At 35.9% G+C, this 24,789-nt stretch overlaps 1 protein-coding gene across 6 annotated transcripts in view; it reads right to left on the bottom strand.

Moving 5' to 3' along the window:
• LOC120778539 (potassium voltage-gated channel protein Shab) overlaps window positions 1-24,789 on the bottom strand; it is a 223,526-nt gene that overhangs the window by 193,054 nt on the left and 5,683 nt on the right. For all 6 annotated transcript variants that reach the window (XM_040110382.1, XM_040110383.1, XM_040110384.1 and 3 more), the window contains exon 2: window positions 15,352-15,685. The gene's annotated coding sequence lies outside the window, so the exon portion shown is untranslated. The remainder of the gene's footprint in view (window positions 1-15,351; window positions 15,686-24,789) is intronic.

The raw sequence follows: 24,789 nt of genomic DNA, 5'->3' as shown, positions 1-24,789 counted from the left end.
TTCAGTTCATGATCAAAGAAATAAAAGTTTTATAAATAATTTAAGCCACTCTGAAATGTAGTTTTTTTCACAAAAAAAACGACTTTTTATTGAAAATTTTGACTAGTACAGTACACGAAATTCTCTAAGTGCCCAAATTTTATTATTTATATCCTAAATAAAATGCCTCCTCAATAAAATCTACAAAAAAAAGTTTTTTTCTAACTTGCTAATGCAAATATCTCTTTAATACGAGCAACATTTTTCTAGGAGATCAATGAAAAGTTACATGAAAAAGAGCTCCGACGGCTCACAAATTTCGCAGGGAATTGGTGCAAGACTCGCATGCGCCAAAGTTTTCCGAGCACTAAGTCGGTGCGTAGAGATAAACCTCCAGTGCAACGAATCGCAACGAACGTATAAACTTACTTAGCGACAGTTAAGCGGTCTTAAAGAAGTTTTTACCTATGAGATCAAATCGCTACCGGTGCAGTAGTGTAGAGAACGGCTGAATAGCCTAGTGGAACGTAACCAAGTTCACTTCGTCTGGATGCCCGGTCACAAAGGTACAGCCGTGAATGAACTGGATGATGAGTTCGAACGCTCCGCAGCATCCACTTAAACGGTAGGATCTGAACACTTCATCGCGGTGGGTTCTCATAACATAAAGAGACTGTTCCGCAAGAAAGAAGGAGCAGGCAGAGAGAGGTATTGGCAACAACTCCAAGGAATGTGCCATACCTTGTTGCTAATGGGGGGTTATAACCTCAGCAGGCTTAAATATGTAATAACCCTCCCTATGGACAAACTTAGGCTACTTGTCGCATTCTACATTGGCCACTGCAAGCTGAAGAAGCACGTACATAACATGGGCCTAGCTTCCCGGGTAAATTGGCGGTTCTGCGATAGGCAGCCTGAAACTCCATAACACCTGCTAATTCACTGCATAGCAATCTGCAGACGTGGGATAAAGGCTCTGGGATTAATGTTTTCAAATAAGGATCACATCGTCTGACTAGGAATTTATCAATATTCTGGGGCTAGATGCGTCTTTGTGATTTAGGAGAGGGCATAATAGACCTAAGGTCGTGGCGCAATTTCTTTTTAACTGACTTCTCAACAATATGGCTTAAATTGCGAGTTCATAAAATTCAAGGAAACATTCATCGCTTTGTATGCGGACATACATAGCAAATATCGCTTAAATCACAGCAAAGTAAATAATCGCACTTCATTAAGTTTTCACACCAACAAGTAATTAGTTCATCTATCAAGTTAATCGCTATACGAGAAAGTAATTAACAACAAGCAAACGGCAAATATTTGTTTAATTAAGTCGACAAAAGTATTTTATGGAGAATTTATCAGCCAAAGAACAAAAAGGTTTGCTTTTGTTATTATTCTGTGGTGTGACATGGATATGTAGCTGCTGATTAATTAAATTTTCTGGTAAAGGTGAAGAGTTAATACACATCAGGCCATCGGTAAAATGTCTTTTAAAGATCTTATATAGATATGTGGGATGAAGTTTTGATATCACTTTTTGGGTTGGATACTAACTCCTCTCATTCTTTAATAAGTATGGACCAGTCTGTTAGATACACATATATACTAATGGCCTAGAGTCGATACGAAATCTGCTAAAGTGAATGATTTTAAATACAGCTAATTCACCTGGAGGTTTATGTTGGAGATCTCAGATGTTTTAACCTTTGTCGCTCAACAGAACAATCAAGAAAGAAGCGTGGCGAAAATTTCACTTCGAGTTCTTTCAAACAATTTCTACATTTGGTCTCTGCCAAAACTTTTAGTCTCATCGCCTAAAAGGCGAGTGATGAGTTGAAACCCATACAGCTAAGGAAAGACAAACTTTCCTAAATGCACTTGTGAGAGTTAGACATCCAATAGTAAACCGCAAAAAAGCTGAAAAATGATACTGAGTCAAGTCCGACCTTCTTTGCAAGGTCATCAGTTTGGAAGTTCTTGCAATTTGTCAGGCACCAAAACATGAGATTAGAAGTTGATATTAGACCTTCATTCCAGTGAGTATTGCTTTGAGATTGCTGCAGTTCTTTGGAAGTCTGAAACAATAGTCTATTGAGAGTTGCCTTACAACACATTATGTCGGTAGCAGATCTCGGAACTATTCGCTAGAGCAACGGCTTTGTTGAGAGTATCGGCAGAACAGGAGATGAGAGATAACTGTAATATTATTGTATTCCTTTATTAGCATAGGCGAAACCCTTGCCAGAACTCGTGAAAAGAAAAAGGAAAAGTTTATCGTGAGGCTAAGACATGCGGCATAAGCTTACTGAAGCTCAACACGCATTACCAACTATTTTATACCAAATCTAAATTCGAACATATCCATACGTCTAGTTAGCATTAGCTGATTCTCGCTGCTAACTGTTTATAAACACTTAGTATGCGTGTTACAAAGTACACAATCAAATTCTACGTCATTATCATTGCTTATCATTAACTTTGTCACATGTGCAATTCAGTCGCTTCCTCAATTCTCACGCCGTTAGCTTAGCACCTCTGCATGATAAACGCAGAAATGCGCGCACATCATTCATATGAACTGCAGCGCATAACGATTCGGCTAACGGCATAATTTACCACGAAAATTAGATCATTAATCTGGAAAGTTTTGCGGTTGTCATCAATTTTAAGAGATGTACCAACCGATGATGAGCTACTTTACACGTCGCACTAAATTAGCAAATGCAAACCGAAATAAGCCGCTTCAACTCCTTTGTATGTGTGTGTGTGTGTGTTTATGACTATGTGTGGTGCTGTGCGTGGTTACGCCCCTGGATATCCTTTCGAAGATGAATGTGTTGGCATCCGCTGTTGTGGTCAATGTCGACATTGTTGTTTTTGCTGTAGTTCGAGTTGTGCACTTTGGGACTGACAGCAGCAAAGAGCGGACAACAACAGCAATAACTACAACAACGCGGTAATGAATGATGAATATTTACTTAGCCGAACCGCAACACTAAACAGACATGAATAAATTGGTTAAGTGCCGTTTTGTTTGTCCTTTTTTGTTGCTTCCCATAATTGCTAGGCGAAAGCAATTCTTACTGGGCAATTTGCATGAAAATTCTTCTGTATACCATGGATATGTGTATACAATACACTACTTCAAAAAAACAAACAAAAACAAGAAAAAGAAAAAGAACAAACTCGAGCGAAGCTACTGGCTTTTTCGAGGTTATTTTTGAAGTAGTTCAGAATGAACATCTTCTTGGTGTTACATTTGTTTCGATGGAAGAAAGCTTGAAGACCGGGAATTAAAAAAAAAATTAGCACTGATTTGAACTTTTATTTCTAGGTGTAAGCCAGGCCAAACAAAAATGAAACGAATGGAATAATTTTTATTGACTACCTTCAGAAAAAAAGGACCATCAACAGCGACTATTACATGACATTATTGACCCATTAGAGGGACGCAACCGACGAAAAGCATCCGCATTTGAAGTAACAGAGTGGCTGCTTCACCAAGACAATGCATCGTGTCACAAGTTAGTGAAAGCGATGGCAAAAATCGGTAAATTAGGCTTCGAAATGCTTCCGTAACCTTATGCTTTTCGTATTTTCCAGGTCTGGCTATTTTCTGTTCTCAGATTTCAAGAGAATGCTCGCTGGAAAGAAATTTTTGTCGAATTAAGAGGTGATCACCGAAACTGAGGCTTACTTTGAAGCAAGGAACAAATCGTTGGAGGATCGCTATAATTAGTGTATCAACCTTGAATGCAACTATGTCGAATAAAGGAAAACCGAATTTTGATAAAAAATCGGGTTTACTATGGTAGGCCGGGGACTTTTCAATTGACCCATTTATTTATAGATGTATATTTAGCTCTATATAGATATTGATATAGATATACATAGATATAGATATAGATATAGATATAAATATAGATGTAATTAAATATACAAATTTACATATCTTAATAAAACTTGGTACATGTGTTTCTCGGCTGAGAATCCGTTATCTTGAAAGCTGTAAATGATGCGCTAACTTGGTAATTAAGTAAGTCAAAAGCATTAGATTTCACACCTGAGATGATACAAAAAAGCTGTATAGGAGTCAGTGTATTATTTGGACCATGGGCGAGGCACCAACCATCTTTCTTGCTATAGCTATTCGCACTTCATCAAAGTTGGCGGGGGCCAACTAAATCTTAAGCAGTAATTTAAACAACAATTCTGATTCCAGCCTAGAATAAAACTTGGTTTCTGAGGGGTTTTTTGTTCCGTGAGATGGAAGGTAGTGCCAAAATTTTTCAAATCTTGGACCTTATCCGAAAAGTCAATATTTTATACCGAAATCACTTGAAATTTTCACTTTGATTGTTGAAAAGAGAAAAAACTAACTTTTACATTAACTGGATTTTGACTACAGTTTAACCAAGTTATAGACCTATCTTTAAAACAAATCACTGCTTCTGTATTTAAACACCTTTCCCTTTTGGCTTACAGAAACTATATAAGTAAACCACAGCAAAAGTAGGTTTCTTAAATTTGTTACAAAATCTCAATAAACCGAAAAGTTGAAAGTAACACAAGGTGAGGTCAAACAGACACCAAAACAACTTAAATAACTCCATTAAAAATTTGGTTCACTATCACAAGTTAATTTCTTTCTTTCATGCAAGAACTTATTTCAGCGTGACGACAATATCGTGATTCCAATCTGCACGTGTTTCTCCACCCACACGACAAGCGAAAGGCCAAAGAGCGCCAAAAAATACTCAGCGACGTAGCATAGCAATTGCCAAAATGAGACTACATAATGACAAATATATATGTTTGTAAGTAAGCCGTGTGTGTGTACTATGTGTGGTATGGTGAATGCTCATGTCTTTAACTTTTTTGCTTTTTCCTTACTTCTTTGTCCAAAATCCGCCGACAAAGTACTCAGAAGTGTGGTCAATGGAGAGGAGAACGGAGAGTACTGCACTACCAAAACCTCTGTGAATCTGGCAATCCTTTGAAAAAGAACTTAGCTCCGCTGAAAAACTTGCACAAATAAATGCAGTCGGCGGTCAATGTAATAGGGACAGGTGAGAATATTTCGTGTCATAAAGTCATTGATATATATTTTTCCAGTATATGTATTTATTTGAATAAAATTTGGTTCAATATAATCTGCAAATAATAAACACATTAAAATGATGAACTACCGATTTTTCGAAATTTTAATTTGCTAGAAATTTATTATTCGAAATTTCGAATTTTTAATTCCAAAAACGGATATTAACAATAAATTCAGATGAGCTGCAGATTTTGGGAAATTTTTCGAATTTTTAATGTGGAAGAAATTTATGTTTCAAAATTTCGAATTTTTAATTCCTGAAAACTGATATTAATAAGAAATTCTGATGAATTGTAAAAAATTTTCGAAATTTTAATTTGGAAGAAATTTATTGTTCGAAATTTTAATTCCAAAATTCTTTAATTTAATTCCATATTAACAAGAAATTCTGTTGAACTACAGATTTTTCGAAAAATTTCGAAATTTTAACTTGGAAATTTCGAAATTTTAATTCCAAAAAACTGATATTAACAAGAAATTCTGTTGAACTACAGATTTTACTAAACATTTCGAAATTTTAACTTGGAAGAAATTTATTGTTCGAAATTTCGAATTTCAAAAAACTGATATTAACAAAAAATTCTGAAGATCTATAGATTTTTCGAAACTTTTCAAAATCTTATTTTTGGAGAGATTTATTGTTCGAAATTTCGAATTTTTAATTCCAAACGAATTGAGGATAAAACTAAAAAGTACTCTTAGCAATAAACTGTTGTTGACAGTGTACTTGATCTTTGAGTTTTCAATATACTTAAAGAGTCTGTTGGACCCTTTGAAGTCAATACAAAGAAATTTGCTTTAGCCTAAAAATTCATTTGAATATATGATGCGTTTTCTCAGAGTGTTTCGAAATGAAAGCAACAATTGCGAACTGATCTGGCTATACTGGTCTAACCTACTGAGTTTATGATCAGACCTGGCTTTATCATTATTTCGAACTTATCATGGCAGACGAACAGCACAGCATCAATGGTTTCCGAAACAACAACTGATTTGGAACGGCCTTTACGAAAATCGTCTTGGAGCGATCTGCGATCTCGATCCAACGATAAACACTGGTCTTTGATGAAGCTTCATCGCCAAAAATTTTGAAGAACTGTACTTATAGGATCATACAAGCCGTTCAATCAAAAGCAAGACGTCTTCAAGAAATTTTGCATAGAAAATTGTCCAAAGCAATACAACAAGCTCGAACATAGTTTTCTAATCGGACAACTACTGTATATAGCTGCCATTCAAAACTGAACTATCAAACCTAAGATAAAGTTAATTTTATACCCCTCTATACACTAAAAATGCATATGTAAAAGGTATATATTTTCGTGGTAGCCGAACTAAACGTCTTTTCTTATTTTGTTATATGTATATTTATCACCAACACAGGAAAAACCGATTTTGGCGGTAGGTGGCGCTGCGATATAAAAATCCTAAAACTCAAAATTTACGGGTTTTTCACTCGAAATCGAAAACAACCACATATTTAACCACGAATTCATATATCCCGTTAGTATTTGCAATACTCTTTCCACCGTCCACTTTTCAATGGCCGCAACTGTATATTGCAAAACTGTGACAACAGAAGCAAAAACATAATTGCTCGTAGCTTTTGATAGCTAAATAAATTACGAAGCAGTTCATATTGTAACTTTTATAACTTTCACGTTCCAAAAAAACAAAAAAGGTCAAACGGTAAGGGTGGCGGGAGCGCCAATGAAGGAAAGTGTACTTCATTCAACACACTTTGCAGATAGCAGCGAGACAAAGCAAATGAACACTTTGATATTACTCACTAAAATTACCGAGTTTTGTATGCGAGACAAAGAGTGTGAATGTTTACTGTTATCTCGTTGATATATTTCGGGTACTGTTTGTCTGTTTGTCGTTTTGTTGTTGATATTTACCCTCATTTGCTAGGCAATTTGTTGTTTGCTTGCCAGCAGTGAGTTTACTCAAAGCTTCAATGCTCGCTAATGTGCTTACATATCCACACTAACACACACACACGTAAAGGCTCGTAAATATTCGTACATTTTGTGTGTGTGTGTGTGTTGATGAGGATGCTAATGTGTGCGCTGGCAGCGTAAATGCATTCGGCGCGTTGCCAACTATTGATCCTGCAACTGTGGCGAGTATTATTTAGTTGTCACTGTGTCTTCTGCTATTTCGACTTAGAACCAAACTAATACATGTATGTATATGTTGTGTGTGTGTGTAAGTACGAAGAAGTTGTGCCGTTGAAGTAGTCGTTGGCGTCAACAATGTCGGCGGTACCGTTACTGTCTTAGCAATCGCTTTGGCATCACTCTGCGCCTCTCGAGCGTTCCCATTAGCTTCGGTCTCGTTGGATTAGCTGCGAATGTTAAATCAGTAAGCCAAGCGAAGGCAATCTATGATCGCACACAAATGAAGATTTAATAAAACAATAACAATAACAAGCAAGTTCCATTAAGAAAATCGATTTTGTCCTTTGAGTTAGATTAGGAAAGAGAAATGAGAACTTTTGGTGTTGTTTTGTGAGCCCAAAGCGTTTTGTTATTATCTTCATGATTGTATATTTGTGCTAAGCTTTTCAGGTTAATTAGTCTAATTGTTCTAATTCATTATAATTATTTACAAAGCGCCTTGTATTTGTTGTAAATCTCGTGATTAGTTTTATATAGTATATACTTTGTGGTGCAGAGTAGTAGAGTGGGTGAGTCAATAATATGTGGTATAGGTAGAGTGAAATGTTTTGCTGCTACCACGCAGATTTCGGGTTTCTATTACCACCACAGTCGGGTCTACGTTAAAGGCATGGTAGTGGAGTCTTACCTAGCCAAGGACTGTCCACTCGACAGGACTTCAGCATGATTTCTTCGCAGCTAAAATAATAATATTCCAACTACAGTAAAGTGCTGCTACTTCGATGAAGCCATCCAGAGAAATTTTACTTTTGAACAATGCCTGTGGAGGCCCCACTTCTTCATACAGAAATACCTATATAAATACAATATATGTAATCTACTTATTATATTTAAATATCTGAGTTGATTCAAATTGCAAAGCAAATGGATCTAGAAGTGAACCAGGGCAGGACGATATCTCCTGTCATCATACAACAGTTGTCGCCCGCGCGACTTGGCTCCCATGTCATTGTTGACAGTCATTAAGTCAAAGTCGTAGATAATTTCGTCTACTATATTAAAACCAGCATCTACACCAACAACAACGTCAGCCTCGAAATTCAAGACAGGATATCTCTTACCAACAGATGCTACTTCGGACTGAATAGGCAATTGAGAAATAAAGTGCTCTCTCGACGTACAAAGACCAAACTCTACAAGTAACTCATCATCCCCGTTCTGCTATGTGATGCTTGGCATGAATTACAACATCTGATGAGGCGGCGTTTCGAGTTTTGATAGAAAGGTTTTGCTGAACATTTATGGTCCTTTCCGCAGTCATTAGTTCATCGAATTAAGAGACAGCGGCTACGTGGCTAGGTCATGTCGAGCGAATGGATGAAAACACTCCAGCTCTGGGAGTATTCGACACAGTACTCGTCGGGTAAAGGTGAAAAAGAGGAAATCCTCCACTCCGTTGGAAAGACCAGGACCTGGAATCTCCAATGTGCTCCAAACGGCGAAAGGGAAGAACGACTGGCCCGCTGTAGTAAACTCGGCTATAGCTCCGTAAGCGGTGTCTACGCCACTAAAAAGAAGAATAACTCATTATATTGAACTTTACTAAGAAATTCAGTTGAGTTCTCGATTTTGGGGCTGTCGAAATTTCAAACCTTGTATATACCTTAAACCATTTGCTTTGGATTGGACTGGATTACATTCCAGAAATTTCTCAGACTAAGCTGATAAATATTCAAACTCGAAGTTCACTATTGTCATTTGTCAGAGAGTGCTATCTGATCCTTCTAGCATTAAAAAAACTAAAATTCTATGAATTTTTGGTGTTAATACCAAGTTAAACTACTTTTTTTTCAAATAACAGAAGAAAATAATCAATGATCGAAGTTAAACGAATTTATGGTTCGTTGGAAACAAGAAACAAACACAGTTCGTGGTCGTTTATCTTTTTACAAATAATTCTTATCATTTCGTCACAAAGTCAATATGTCAATAACTCACATCAACTCACTGACAATTTGTTTAATGCAGCTTAAGTTGTTGTAAATTTATAGCAGTTCAATATTTGTCCATTAATATTTCTATGAAAAGATAATATTTGTGCAAATACTCAATAATTCTTATCAACATATGCCTATTATTTACAGCCTAGCTTTGGATATAAGGTCTGAACATATTACTTAACGTGTTGTAGAACGCATGAAAGGTCTGGTATGCAATTTAAAATTTAGTTTTGAATGCCATTTGCAATAGTTTTTTGTAATAACATATAAAAGACGTAATTGTTCGGTATTTGCAATAACCTTTAAACATTGATAAATGATTTAACTTTTTTCTTAATACTTATGTTATGGTAAATATAGAGTGGATCCATGGAGCGTTCAGATTTAAGTGCTAACTGCGTCGTACATTCACCGCTGCGTGTGTTGGAGAGTCACGTAGTTCAAGTACAACCAACTGAAGCTCCACCGATTCTATTTATTAGAGAATAAATTGAAATAAGTACCTACACTCCGGTGGTTCTAGTTCTAACCGTTTACTAAATTTTTGTATTGAAAGATAGTTTTTCAGAGCAGATATGGACTGTGCTGAAACGAAGTTGATCATTTTAAACACATAACGGCTGATCCAAGCGGAGGTACTTTCTCAATATCTATTTTTTGGCAGATCACGCGTGAGCTTTGCCAAGCACTCATGTTATTTTTGTTAAGTATTGTTTGGTATTTCATCGCTTACACTTGAACAACGTTTACAAATCATTCAACTTTCAACCGAATAACCACGTCCAGCACGTAGCAACCGAAACTGAGAATGTACAAAAAGATCGCGGAGAGTCGACACGGAGTTGTTCGCAGCAACTCGGACTAACGTATGGAACGACATGGGGCGTTTCATATCGAGATCTTAAATTAAAAGCTTACAAAATACAGTTGTGCCAGAACTGAAGCCGCTTGACCTTCTCAAGCAATACCGCTTCGCTCTGTACGCACTTAAAATGTTCCAAGAAGATGCGTCGATTTCGAGCCAAACTTTGTTCAGTGATGAGGCCAATTTTTGGGTTTCTTGATGGGTATGTAAATAACCAAAATTGTCGCATTTGGGATGTAAAGCAACATGAAGAAATTCAAGAGCCGCCATTTTATCCTCAAAAAACAACAGCTCGGTGTAGTTTGTGGGCCGATAGAATTATAGGCTATATTTCTTCAAACATGATGCCCATTAAAACGTAACCCTCAATGACGATCGTTATCGCGCCATGATAACCGACTATTGGATGCCTGAATTTGAAGTACGTGACCTCGGCGACATTTGGTTTCAACAAGACGGCGCAACTTTCCACACAACGCATCAATCGATGGAGTTATTGAGGAAACACTTCGGAGCACAGATAACTTCAGACAATCCCGCTTCGATACAGGCCTTGGAGCAAAACATCACGCGCGTCATTCGCCAGTTAACAGTTAAAATCGAAAATTAAACTCAACGGATGGACTATTTGAAACGTAGCAAAGCCAACATTTGAACGAGGTACTTTTCAAAGAATAAAATGCCAACGAACGTTCTTTCGTATGATACGAGTAGAATTCTCCCTTAAACTTGAAGTTTCTGTGTTTTTTCTTTAAAAATGTAGGGAACCTCGAAATTTTTACTGAAATTTAATGTTTTCAACAGAAAACTCGTTAAAAATTTTATTCGAGACAGTCAAGATGTTATCTATGTTTTGAATATTTATTGCTGTGTGGCAACACTTCACTTTCACTCCACAGTCTTTCCAGCTTAAGCTGAGACTCTGAAGCATTATAAAGTGCTTACATGCCAGGAAAATGTAATTGTTTGTGTTATCTTAAGGGGTTATATACAGTTAGGATTTTCAAAAAATCGATTTTTTTTGCGTTTTCTTAATATATATATATCTGAGTATGCACGTACAAAATTTCAAGTCGATCCAAAAAATATGTGAATATAGTTTAAGGTTGTCATAATATACCTGCCAAGTTTCAAATCAATAAACGAAATAGTTTTCTTAGAACAAATTCTTGAAAAATGCCTTTTTTTCGACCTCCTAACTGTATATAACCCCTTAATACTCAAAGGATGAAAGTACCAGTGTCAAATATTCCAAATAAAGTTAAGAGATGCCACTCAGTTCCACTTTTTACACAACGTTACAATATATCACAAAGATGATATTCTTGTTGTATAATCCTGAAATCCCAAAACCGGCAAAGGGTCAAATTACATTCAACTTAAATTTGAATGTATGAAATATGAACACACACACTCTCATCAACACATATGTATGTAGGTATATCTGAGTATCTGAGTTCAATCAATGGGACAAGTTTGGCTTACGCCTTTTTCCACGCTTTTATTGTGAATACATGAAAAACATAATAACAATTGGCATAATAAAGCTATACGAAAGTACAAAAATAAAAGAGAATTATGAAAGGGATAAGCACTGACAAGCGGCTGCATGAGAATAGCGGATAAGTGGAGCCAGGGTACTACAATACAAAATAGATAATGACATCCTTTGACAAGCTCGTCCACGACATGTCGTTCGAGTGTGTTTTGTATATGTGTGTGTGTGTGGGCGGTGGCGCTCTATCATTGTGGCGGCAATTGGAGCGCATTGTAATCGGTGTAGGTGGCTGCTTGGTTGGGTTCGAAACAACCCAATAACACTAATAAATGAGCATCGGCTGCCACAGCAACGCTGACACAAATCGACAACAATGCCAACAAACAAACCACGTAAACAGAAAATGAATACAGAAACCAAAGTAAATATGCTTGTACGCCAAATATTATCTGCTATTAATACGGGACTAGGCAGCGCAAGCACTTATAAACACACACCCACAGGCACATATAGTATTTGTGAAACAACCTCATCGTCGGCAGCAAGTGGGGCAGCGAGCGAAAATGAGAGTAAATAATATATGCTCGTACTTAGTCGCCAAATGGAGAAAGTTTTATTGTGTTTTCGTGATATGCTTCCCTACACTTGCATACGTCTATGTAACGAAGCAAATAGTTTTATGTCTCTTTGCTTTTGTTGAGCATTCAAAAGTACCGTAATACTGAGGGTATCCTCTTTCTTGTACTTAAGCCTTTATGATGGGCTATTTTTTATTATTTTGCCTCTTGTACTTAAATTTTCGCCAAGTTTGCATTAAAAACAAGCGGAGCAAGGACAACTTATCTTTTCGTATTTTGTTTAATAAATAAATTAAAATCATGTATCAAATTTAAAAAATATAATTTACTTCAAAAATAGGTTATTTATTTTCAAAAATGTTGGTTTTCTTGTTCCTAGCGGATCTCCAGGACAATCTCCTAAAAAGTGTGTCTGGCTGTGAGAATGACCTTACTGCTTACAATCAGCGCAAAGCTAACTACCACACAATTTGTATAAGAACAAATAAATCCCATGTTCCTACAGTCCCTTATAACGAGTGCCAATAGGAATTTTTTGTACTTCCGATCTACTGTTTTGCACATGACTTTTGCAGTTTTGCACCCAGTTAGCTCGTTCCAACAGATTTTGATTTTCTTCACCATGCTTCTGTCTAGAGTGACCTTAATTGTTATCAAAATCTTGTTACTTTGACCATGAACTGACAGAATTCTCAGAGACGCATTTTAATGCTCATTATCTTTGTATATAAAAAGTACGTGTCACGTTGTTTGTCCGCGATGGACTTCTAAACTATTGAACCGATTTTAGTAAAATTTAGCACACTGTCTTCAGTTCGAATCAACTTAGAAGATAGGATAGTTGAAACAATTCATAAATAAAGAATACACTGAAAGCTCTCTTAAATGGACGCTCTATTAAGTGGACATCTCCATTAACCATTCATAGTTAGTGTTTATTGAGTGCAATCTATTAAGCGGACAACTCTATTAACTGGACAGAAACGCTGGTAAGCAGACATTGGGAGAGCAGCCTAAAATTCGTTGTTTTTCCAATAAAATTTATTTGTATGAACTTATTCTAAATTAAACCTCTAGTACAACGCCTTTGATTCTTATAGCGACAAAAAAGTTTTCGCCTTTAAATAGTTTATTATATAAATAATAGTACTAAATGAATAAAACAGCAACGCGTGGCCAGATCCCCCAGTTTCATATAAAAAGTAGTGCCAAAACTCTCTCTCAAATGAACTTGAGATCTAATAGAATGATCCTACAACTGTTATGGGGTTTGCCAGCAACTGAACCGCCAGAAACTCTAAAGTCTATGTTCTTGCTAGAGAGAGAGCACTCTTGTCTCAACTCTATCCATTGTCATTTATCGTTCTACTGCTGGATCTATGAACTTCGTAAGAGCTCGAAAAGTAATAACGACCAGTAGTTGTACAAATGTGAAGTTTTGCTTGCTTTTCTGAAATGATAGAGAACCCTTGAATAGCTTGCTTCATCTCGCCGCAAGCTGAAAATCTCATCGGACACTAAATAGCAAAGTTTTATGGATGAATTCGGAACCAAAACATTTAAGCACTGCAGCACACAGGCTCGCCAGACCGAGATTAAAACATGGCCATAGGCATACCTTCAACAAATATTTCGGATTAGCTGGAAATTATATTAGCTTACTTAAGAAATTTGAATCCGAGGCAGAGCTAATATCAAGCCCGCCAGGATCGATCAAAGGAGAGATCAATAGACAATTTCAACAAATTGCAAACAACAGGTGGAAAAACATTACAAAATGCGTCATAACTACATAAACAATTATGGCCAACATTTGACAGGAAAAGAACCAACGACTTATTAAATAGGTCAAGAAAAAGTATTTACAGAATAACAGCTACCACAACAGCTCACTGGCCATTTGGGGAACATGCGTCCAAAATGGGTATGCCCTACAACGACATCTGCCGTGGCTGCGGAGTAGCAGGGAACAAGGAAACAATATTTTACTTTCTCTGCGAATGCCCAGCTCTAGCACAGATCCGACACAAAACACTCGGAATCCACCAAGCACCAAACCTTGAATGGATTTCCACCAAAAGCATATCGGACATAAGTAGTTTCATCGAAACCTCAAAATGGTTTGAGAGAGAAGGTGAAACGTAATAGCAGATACAGGAGGTTCTACGAATAGTGTATCAAAATGGCACATCAAGTGCTAATTGAGCCCGATAGGGCTGCCCTCCTACCTACTTACCTAAGAAATTTGTTCTGAGACTGTCACAAATTTCTTATTCTTTTTTTTTGATTTGTGGGTTTTGGTTTTCACCCATATCTAAGAGTTTAGGGCATCACAAAGAACAACAGCGTTCATAGCTGCCCAGGTAAAATGCTTAGTGACCTTTTAAGCGAAAATTAAGCGCATTACTTGACATAACATTACTTACGCTAACTACTTAACCTACCCTATTACCCAGTTAAGTCACTGAAAATATTTTGAACTTCTCAGTATAACCAATTTTCGGCTCTTGACATCGCTGAAGCATCAGCCAAGCTATGCTTGATATGCAAAACTTTCTCTAGAAGGTCTAGTATACATAATAGCGAAAAATCGAGATCAGAACATGACATTCAGAGGAGCCTTTGTATATACAGAAGAAATCGACCGAAATTCTAAGAGAAGATGAAGTTCGGAAAGCTTTGGGGTCGTTCGAGTGAGCTTATGATTTCTATTAATAGGAGTTATACATACTCGTATCGACTTTTCGTGCTGTTTGGACAAATTTCTACTGCTTACAAAAATTCTACTTCTGTGCTGCATCTGCTTGGTAGATGAAAAGGGAGCCGCAAGACGCCCAGACCGCAGATGGCTGTGCTAATTGAACTACCATAAATCTTGGGAATAAGAGAGAGGTAGCGAAGAAAATTTACACATTATTAAAGAATTATATAAAATTAGGAATAAAATATTAATTTATAAAATTGTATAATAGAGATTTAGAGCAGGATTTTTTTTCAAAACTAATTTTTCTGGAGTTGCCACCTGACATAATTTACAAAATAATTTTATCAAAACATTTTCTATTTTATCATGCAACAAAAACTGTTAAACTTGTTTATCCTTCGAAATTAATTATAAATTTATATATAAATTTTAAGTATAATTAATAAAATTGATTTAATTATTATAATCAGATTTCATTCAAAGTGCATTTTACTCACCTTTCGCCTCTTAATTATACTTGTACATGAAATCAGCTTGTTTAATGAGTATTTCGTCACGGAAAGCTTCAATTTTTTTTGTTTCGAATTAGCAGGTTAATAGCGTAGTTGAAAAAGCAGGATATTTGTGAATATATTTCTTTATATATGTGTATATATATTTTCTTTATTAATCCTTAACACTTTCTAAGACTATTCTTCACTTCTTCTCTTTTAATTTAAATCAGCAAATTAGCTGAACGCCAACCACTTCAATTATGTAAAAATTTCTACATTAAAACGCACTTATTCGCATTTGCATGGCCACATTTCCGGCACATTTATTTCGCCATCGCTGTAACGAAACAAGGAAAATAGTAAAGCATAAATATGCATAAATTAATACGATTAAAAATGCAGCGAACGCTTGAAATTTAATCACACTTGCAAAGTTTTAATCCCAACCGAAAGAGGAAATAAAAGTAAAAAGCGTAAAAAACGAGAGGAAATTATAATAATTATTGGCGCAATTGCCAGCCACAACAACCACCGAACGGAATGGACGGAAATGAAGTGTGTATGTGTGTGGGTGTTCGCCTTAAATATCTACTTTCGACGGTTCGCTCTGGAGGTGATAAAGGATGAAATTTACATAGTACAACACGCTATACAAATATTATATAAAAGTCAATAGCGTTGAGCTAAAGACAAAAGGATGTAAGAAGAATTCGCAAGATAATGATTTCCAGAAATAAACTTGGCAAACGGTTTTGCATATAAATTAGAAATTTCCAATGCGACAGTGCCTGCCCAAAAGAAAGTGAATGTATTGAGGAGAGAATGAGTGCTTAAAATTTCAAAGACTACTTACAAGGCATGCGAAATTAAGAGAGAACATTACATAAGTATGCACTTATAAGTGGAATAATACTTAATTCAACAATTTACTCTAAAGCGGTGATCCAAGTAGAGGCACTTTTTTCAATAGCACTTTTTTTCACAGAACACACGTGAGTCGTGTCAAGTTGTCATGTAATTTTTACAAATCGTTCAACTTTATTACCAAAATCACGCTTCGCTCAATATAATCGTACTTCCGAAGCGACATCGCTTTGCTGTATGGGCTCTTGAAAAGTTCTAAGGACATCAGACGTTTTCGAGCCAAATTTTGTTCAGCTATGAGGCTCTTTTCAGGGTTAGTGGGTATGTAAGCAAGCAAAATTGTCGCATTTAGGACGAAGAGCAATCTAAATAGATTCAATAGCTGCCATTTAATTTAGAAAAAACAACGGTTTTGTGGCGTAACCGTCAATGGCGACCGTTATCGCAACATAATAACCAACTTGATGCCGGAAATTGCAGTAGGGTACCTCAAATGTACTAATTTTAAATGGTAAACGTCTCGAAGTATAAGACCGCTTTTAAAAGTGTGGAAATATCATGATGGCACTTGAAAGAATTACATATACACAAATATATATTTATTGTAAATATTTCGTCTCATTAAAACAATAAGTCTATTCCCTAGTAAATAACACCATCGCATTACAAAAAGTTGGGAAATACCCATGAATCCTCCTTTATTGGAACCCTTACGAATATGAATATAATCTAACACCTTACGATGATAAAAGTTCTTAAACTTCCTTAAGTTATTTGAGGTTTTGAAAATCTTAAAAGAACAAATTCACACATTTAAATACTTTCTAATTGATTATGAGTGAAATATATTTGTAATTTTCGTCATCTGATAACTAGAACTCTATATTTTATCAACAGAATGCTACTTGAAACTTGGAGTGCGACGCGTAGAACAAACAATTGGTATAAATTAAGCAGAGTGCCAAATGAGTTTGAGTAAAAAAGATATTGGTCTGCTCTTGACAAATTGTTCAATGGCTATATTATGCTATATTGTATTGTATTCGATTGGAAAATCGTATTGTTGTCTTCACTTGTAACTTTTTGAAAAGCCAACAGAGTTTAAACTTAGCAATCAAATAAGTGGATGATTGAAGACTCTCCAATTTGAAATTTTGCACACATCATTTTCTCAGCAAAAAGCTGCTCAGTTGTCGGATTTGTCGTTATTGGATCGCTAACGTATATAGCTGTCATACAAACCGACCGTTCGAAATCAAGTTCCTCTAAGGAAAAATTTTTTATATGAGGAAATATCTTCACAAAACTTGGTATGGCTTGTTGCAAAAGGCAACAGTATAATCTCCAAGCAAATGACAAAGCACTGGATAAAAATATTGAACAAAGAACTTTTCTCAAATTTTGTATTTTCAACCAAATTTCGGCTGTGGAATCGTTACGAATGTTGGAAAAGGCTTACGGTAATTCGGTTTTATCAAAAACACAAGCCTAGGAGCGATAGTATAAAGCCTTCAAAGACGCTCGAGAGATCGTTGAAAACATGTTCCGTTCTCAACGACCTTCGACCTCTTCAACTGATGAAAATATTAAAAAAGGGACGATATGGTGCTTGAAAATCGTTAGGTAAGCGTTAGAGAGATGGCAAGAGACATCTCCTTTAAGTCCGTTCGAATGATTTTGGAGATTATTTTGAATATCAAACACGTTTTTTCTCAACTTGTCCCGATAAAGCAGATTTTTCTCAAATAGAGTACTTTAAACTGGTCTCTTTGGACACGCTTGATCGTGCGAATTCCGATTCCGCATTTATGAAGAGCATTAAAACTGACGATAAGATACGGGCTTATAAGTTTGACTGTTGTTTTCATGTAAATTCAAACAGCAATCACCACAATGGAGGGAAAAAAGTTGTCAAAATCATGTCAAGGCCGTACAAAAATTAAGGCGATGCTCATTGTTATTTTCGGTATTCGTAGTTTGGTACACTACGGTTTTTTTCAGGAGGGACAGGCGATCAATAAGGAGTTCCATTTGGCCGTAGTTACGCGTTTGTGTGAGAACTTCCGTCGAAAATTTTCGGAAATGTGGAAGAACAATTCATGGATTTTACACTATGATAATGCACCATTGCATCGAGCCACGGAAGGGACCAAATTTAAAGTCAAAAACGCAATGAAAACCATCGATCAAACACCAAGATTTGGCTACGTGTAAGTTTTTTTGTTCCTTAAACTGAAATTGCCGTGGAACCCGATTTCAGTTAATCGAAGAGACAGAATTCACTGAAGTAACTGAAGGCCATCTCAAGAAGTGCTTATGAATAGTTTTTCGAAGACTGAAAAAATCGTTGACATATGTGTGTTACATCTTTGAAGGCCACAAAATAGATATTGATGAATAATTAAATATTTTGCGTTTTATTTACAGTTTCCGGGTACTTTTTCGTCACAATTTTCATTTGACGAGATATCTTCACGAAATTAGAAACAGATTCTTAATAAAGATAAAACCGCAATATATGAATATTATTGTTCAGATCGAACTACTATGAGATATAGCTAACACCTGTAAAGGCTTTCGGCCGAAGTTGGTGTTTTATTGTTTTTTCTATCTAAAAATTTCGTAAATATATACATAAGGATGTAATTTGCTATCGAAACTATCAATAGTTTTTCAAATTTTTTCAAATTTTGATTGAATTCAAATCCATTGCCCTTCTACCGAGTGGAGGAGACTACTACTTCCGTATTGTTGTGACTAAACTTTTTCTAAAATCGTAAATTATTAATATTATATAATATACTGTCTCCACTGGTACATATATGTATTTGAATTTATTTATCAGTATTTTCAAAATTTTTATTTTAACCACACTTGCTTAAAATCTTGACAATATTCTCGCAGTCTCTCAACACAAACTTTTTAAGGCTTTTCTTAGGCCACCTATGTAGGTGTAAAAGCATTACAAAATTCACGATATGAAGAAATACATAAGTATGTATATACATGTATATTCATTCACAGGTGGCAGGGCGCCATTAATAATTATTTCATTTAACGTTTTTCCATTTTCCAAACAACGTTTTGCAATCAAGTTTTTTCAAAACAAAACATGGAAACGCTGTCTCTCACTTCAAAATACACACACTTCCAGAGACGCTTGCTAAACTTGACAATGAAAGTGGCCACATGTACATATGTATGTACGTGATTATTTCAGCTACAAGATATTGTAAACAGAAAACGAAACCGCACGATTGCGGCGACCTCCTGCCCAACTTAATGCTGTCATTCAACCAGACATTTACATTATGTAAATTTTGAGCGCTTACAATACACAAGTTCGTGTCTTTTTCCTTGCTTTTACAATAAGAAATTATATTAATCGATGTGTGAGTGACTACAGATATAGGTTTACATATATATATGAGAATATGAATTTGTGTATTAATGTGTTGGTATGTATATGTTTGTATGCATATGTGAATGTGCTGCCCTTGTCTTGTCAAATACTTCAGCGCAGACAACTCGTGCCTCGGTGAGGGCAGCCTATTTGGAACACGCCTAAGTTTCGTTAGCGCTGCTTCCAAAGAAAACGTGATATAGGCGATTAGCTATATGCGTATGTGTATATGTGTGTGCGTATGTGAAAATTGTGTATTTTTTGTTGGTAGTGTAATGAAGACCCAACTTTCTGCGTTAACACAAAACAGACTGTATCGCAATGGAAGCTAGGAAGCTAATGGCGAGTGGTGAACTGCGAGGAAGGTCAGCAGCAACAATTCCAGATTCATTCAAAATATCTATATACACACATACATACACATATATAATATACATACAGACACAGCAGTGTGTCCTGGAGTTAATCCTGGAAAGTTATGTGTACGTACTCCCCCACGCGGAGTTCGTGTAAACAGCTCAACTGCGCAGCACAGCGTTGTGGCGCAAGACAAACCAGCAACAACATGAAACAACGTGAAAAAGAAAACGAGTTTTATAGGTTGAGGTTAGTTTGAAGGATTTTACACTTGCATGGCTAACTGTTAAGCAGTAACAGCGAAGAAAACTCAAACTCGAAAATATAAATTTTGACGCTTTGAAGTTTTCACTTGCTGTTAAATATCACTTTTCACATGCCCTTCAGCACAGCAACAAAATACACAAAATATGTATGTATGTATGTATATATTTTCAATTATTTGTGTAGCAAAGACAACGTTTCACTTGGCCACCGCGCTGTCTCAAACTTCACTGACAAACAATACCCGACGCACTGACGTGTTCCTGCGAACTGACCATTCTTTTAGCCAAAAACATAGCTTCCAAGCAAAGCTCCAACCGAGCGCAAACGAGGCAATGACCGAGCGCACCGAACGCGCTGGTGAAGAGCGCAGTAGAGATTGAGAGCGTGAGCGTGAGCGCGAGCACAGAGAGCGCCCATAAATTAATAAACATACCGTTATGTTATGCAGCGCAGTTAACTGATAAAACTCCTCAACAAGGATGCAACAAAATTCCGTCTTACCACGTAGCGTAAGCGGTTAATAACGTCACTCTTTTAACGCTCTTCGTGCTCTTCATAGCTTTCTTTCTCTTTGAAGTGTGAAATTTTCGTCGTTTTCCAACCATTTCGCTTAGCTGCTCGTGTTAGCTTGAAAGAACTCCGTGTTGTTTGTGTATGTGTGCACCTCAACCGGGCAAGTCCTTTATAGCTATTCTGTTGTTATTGTTTTTTTTGTTTTTTTTTTTGTTTTTTTCGAGTTGCACGCACGTCGCTACTTAAAGTAGTAAAACTTTGTGCTTCTTTCACAGACAACTTAGCGTATTTCCAGCCACTTTTGCTGTTGAGCTGCTTCCTTTGAGCGCGTTACTCTGCGCACGAATAGTTCGCATTCCCTTTTAAAGCATTCGACATTCATTAACTGCATATTTTGTTGCGTTTTTGGTTTTTGTTTCTGTGTGTGTCGAAGTTTTTGCACGAAAATTTAATCGTTTTTGTACTTCAATTAAATGAACAAATTGTTTTAATAATTGCAACGGAGCAAAATGTCAATTTCAATCAAGTCAGTTCGCGCCATGACATTTTGAGAAGTGAAAAGAGAGTTCTTAAGTACTAGAATATACATATATCATGCTTAAAAAAAAATATTCATGAACTATTATATTCCTATTCATCGAAATATATTTGAAAGTGTCCATTCATGCACCATATTACCTTCTAACATACCATCCAACTTACAAATACCGTGTTTTCTAATAGGGATGATATGATTTCTAAGTGCCGTTTCGGCCTTTCTAATATGTTCGATCGGTAATTTTTTTCATGCCATTCAATAACGTTTACAATTTCATCATGGTAAGATATTCACAAGAACAATATATACTATTTATTAAATTTTTTCAAAATAATCGTTCTCCAAATGCAACTTTGTACTGGCAATACGTCTAAATTGTTGAAAATTTGGAGCATATATTTTCTTAAAATAATGTTCAAGTGCCAATAAGACTAAGAACCACTCAAAGTAATAAAAATATTGCTGCCGTTCAGGCAAATGCTGCTGGCGACCGCTATTTATCGATTCCAAGCCATACTCAAGAATTAGAACTGTTTCAAGCCACAACTTGACATAAGATGTATTGGTCTCAAACCACAACATGGCGGAAATTGAGAAAGGATTTGGGCTTGCATCCGTATAAAATTGATTTCACTCAAAAACTGAATCTAATTTTGCATTGGAACAACTTGATAACGATAACGATTTTTTAGGAAAATCATCTTCTCCAATGTAAATTACTCTCATCTGAGTGAAGCGGCAAATAAAGAAAATTATCGATTCTGGTGCAAAGAAAATCCACACATTTTCTGAATAACCATTCCATTCACCTCAACTGACAGTTTGGTTTCGAAATGAAGCTGCAACCCAACTTTTTATGGCCGCAATGGGTAAAGGTTGATCTTAACAACATCTTGTTCCAACAAAAAGGGAGTTGCCACCTTGTAGACCTATTTGAAATCATTGGTTTTTAAAATAAAGCAGACAATCTTCAAGCTTTAGCAGTCAATATTGATTGTCCTATTCATGACGACTTGATTAAGTGGAAAAAGTACTCGAAAATTGGGTTCATCGAATTCGTTTCTGCAGAATAAGTCGTGGAGATCATTTGAATAATGTAATAGTCGAAACTTAATTGTATCGATTGTACTTCAGCTTAAATAAAAATAAAAAAAAACAATTAGTGTGTTTTTAGCAAATTATGTATTTATAATCAGGCAAGAATTATCAAAACTATCGCTGTTTTCCTTTCATGGCAACAAAAATAATATTTGTTAGGTTTTAGTCCTTCTTCTGTAGTCAATTGGAGCAGTGAATGCCAAAAAACAAATTATAAAATGATTAGCTTATTCTGAAATGCCTCATTCGTATTTTTTAGAGTTTTTATTGATTATATATTAAAAGGTATTAATGATTGTATCTAAGAAAGTACTTTAACTAACTGTATTTGTTTCCTTTTTTTAAGCATCGCTATACATCAGGTCTCTCACGAAACGTTCATAAAAAATGGTTCCCTCCTCAATTTATAGAGAAATTACTTTAGTCTAAAGAAAAGCCTGCTGCTGTTTTTGCATTAATAGAAGATCTCATATGTGTATAAAGCCATGTGTATAAACTCACGCAAGTGAGGGAAGTTGTCTGAGCGCCATTCACTTGGGAGTGGTCAGAAATGATTATTTTAAATATGGCTCAACCAGCTCGCGACTTTCGGTCTTAGACCAAGTATCCTCTGGGTAGCCAAAAAACATTGGTCTGAAATCAAGACAAAGTGAGGAGCTGAATCATTCCTTCGCAGGGTTGTGCGCTGGTTTTGAGATCCGCCATCTAAAAAAACACCACCAATGAAAAGGTGACTACAACCTCCGATGAGAGACCTCCCTTTTGATTTTCCACAAAACTAATACAATACAAAACAAGAGTAATACCAAAAACTCCGTCAGAATCAGGAAGGACCTCTCCGAGCCGTTCGATACCAAATGTTTCAGACAAGTCAACTCCAAATTGTGCGATTACTTCAATCTACTTGTACTGCTGGAGAAAATAATTCGAGCTCCAGAACTGAATATAGCAGGTACAACCTTCTATAGGAGTGTGCAGCTGCTGGCGTACGCTGATGTATTGATATCATTGGTCTCAATAAATACGCCGTTAGTTCTGCTTTATCCAGGTTGGACAAGGAAGCACAGAAAATGGGTCTGGTAGTGAACGAGGGCATGACGAAATATCAAACAAACAGTCGTCGCACTCGCGATTAGGCTCCCTATGCCAGTAAAGAAGAAAAACATATAACTCTAAATTTATCTCGCATAATTATAGGTAATACTACGTACAGATCAAGCAAAATTGAAACATTTATTTTTGGGAAATGCATTTAGAGTTAAACTCATAGAGTTGATATTGTAACCATAAAAATTTTGAATTAGTTGAACACTGATATTGTAAAAACATTAAAATGGACACTTAAAAACTATAAAATCTGTTAATGAAGTATTTAAATTAAAACTACTGACGCCATTTCTTCATAAGTACACTCAATGACCAATGAGCAATCTTTCTGCTTGCTTATTAAACAAAAAAAAATTAATTTATAAAACATAAAAGAGCGTCTTTTACTTTTTACTAAATTTAGAATAGTCTACATGCTTGCGCTTCTAAAAACAGAAAAACAAACCATAAAAATAACCATTTGTAGAAGATAATACCGTTTTTACGACTCAGTTTCTGCCTCACTTTGTCGAATTAAAATGAAATTTTTACACATCAAGGCTATTTTATAACGGAAAGTATAGCAAAAGTCATTTGGTCACAGACGCTACGCCGCTCGCATAAACAACGTCACCCACGATCGGCCGAACGACTGAGCGCCCTAACAACAAGCGATGGATGTATAGTATAAACTTCCTACTTACATACGTACATATGTACGTACATAATGTAAATACATAAATACAAAAGTCGAATTGTTTGTTGCAATAAAATTTGACATTTTCTGCAATTTCCCGTACAAAAATATTTATGCACACAAAGAAGCTCAAGTTTACTTTATTAATAGGTGGCCTGAACAAACAGCCGGACGGCAACGAGCTCGTGTGGTGTGGGATGTGATAGTATGGGTGCGTGTGCTTGTCGAATAGGAAAATAGAGGAAAAGCCATTAACGAGTGAAACGAAGGAAAATCAAAATTTATTGGAATTGCCGCTGACGCGTCGCGAACGTTGGGAGCACATAGAGAAGTGTGCGAGAGTGTGAGGGTGGGATGATATGGAATTTTTAATACCAAAATTCGGATGATCTGTATATTTATTGGGATAAAAATTTGGAATTTTTGAAAAAGAATTAAAATTTGAAATTTTTGAAAAAAAAATTGAAGTTTGAAATTGTAAAAAAAATAAATGAAATATTAAATTTTTGAAAAAATTTAAAAAACACAAGAGTTTGAAATTATCAAGATAAAAAATAATATATTAAATTTTTTAAAAAATTTTTGAAAAAAATTAAAACTTTAAATTTTCGAAAAAAA

This window comes from Bactrocera tryoni, chromosome 5 (genome assembly GCF_016617805.1).
Source record: "Bactrocera tryoni isolate S06 chromosome 5, CSIRO_BtryS06_freeze2, whole genome shotgun sequence".
NCBI classification, from domain to species: Eukaryota; Metazoa; Arthropoda; class Insecta; order Diptera; family Tephritidae; genus Bactrocera; species Bactrocera tryoni.
Note: the sequence above shows the minus strand (reverse complement) of the source record. Positions and strands in the feature narration are given on the sequence as shown.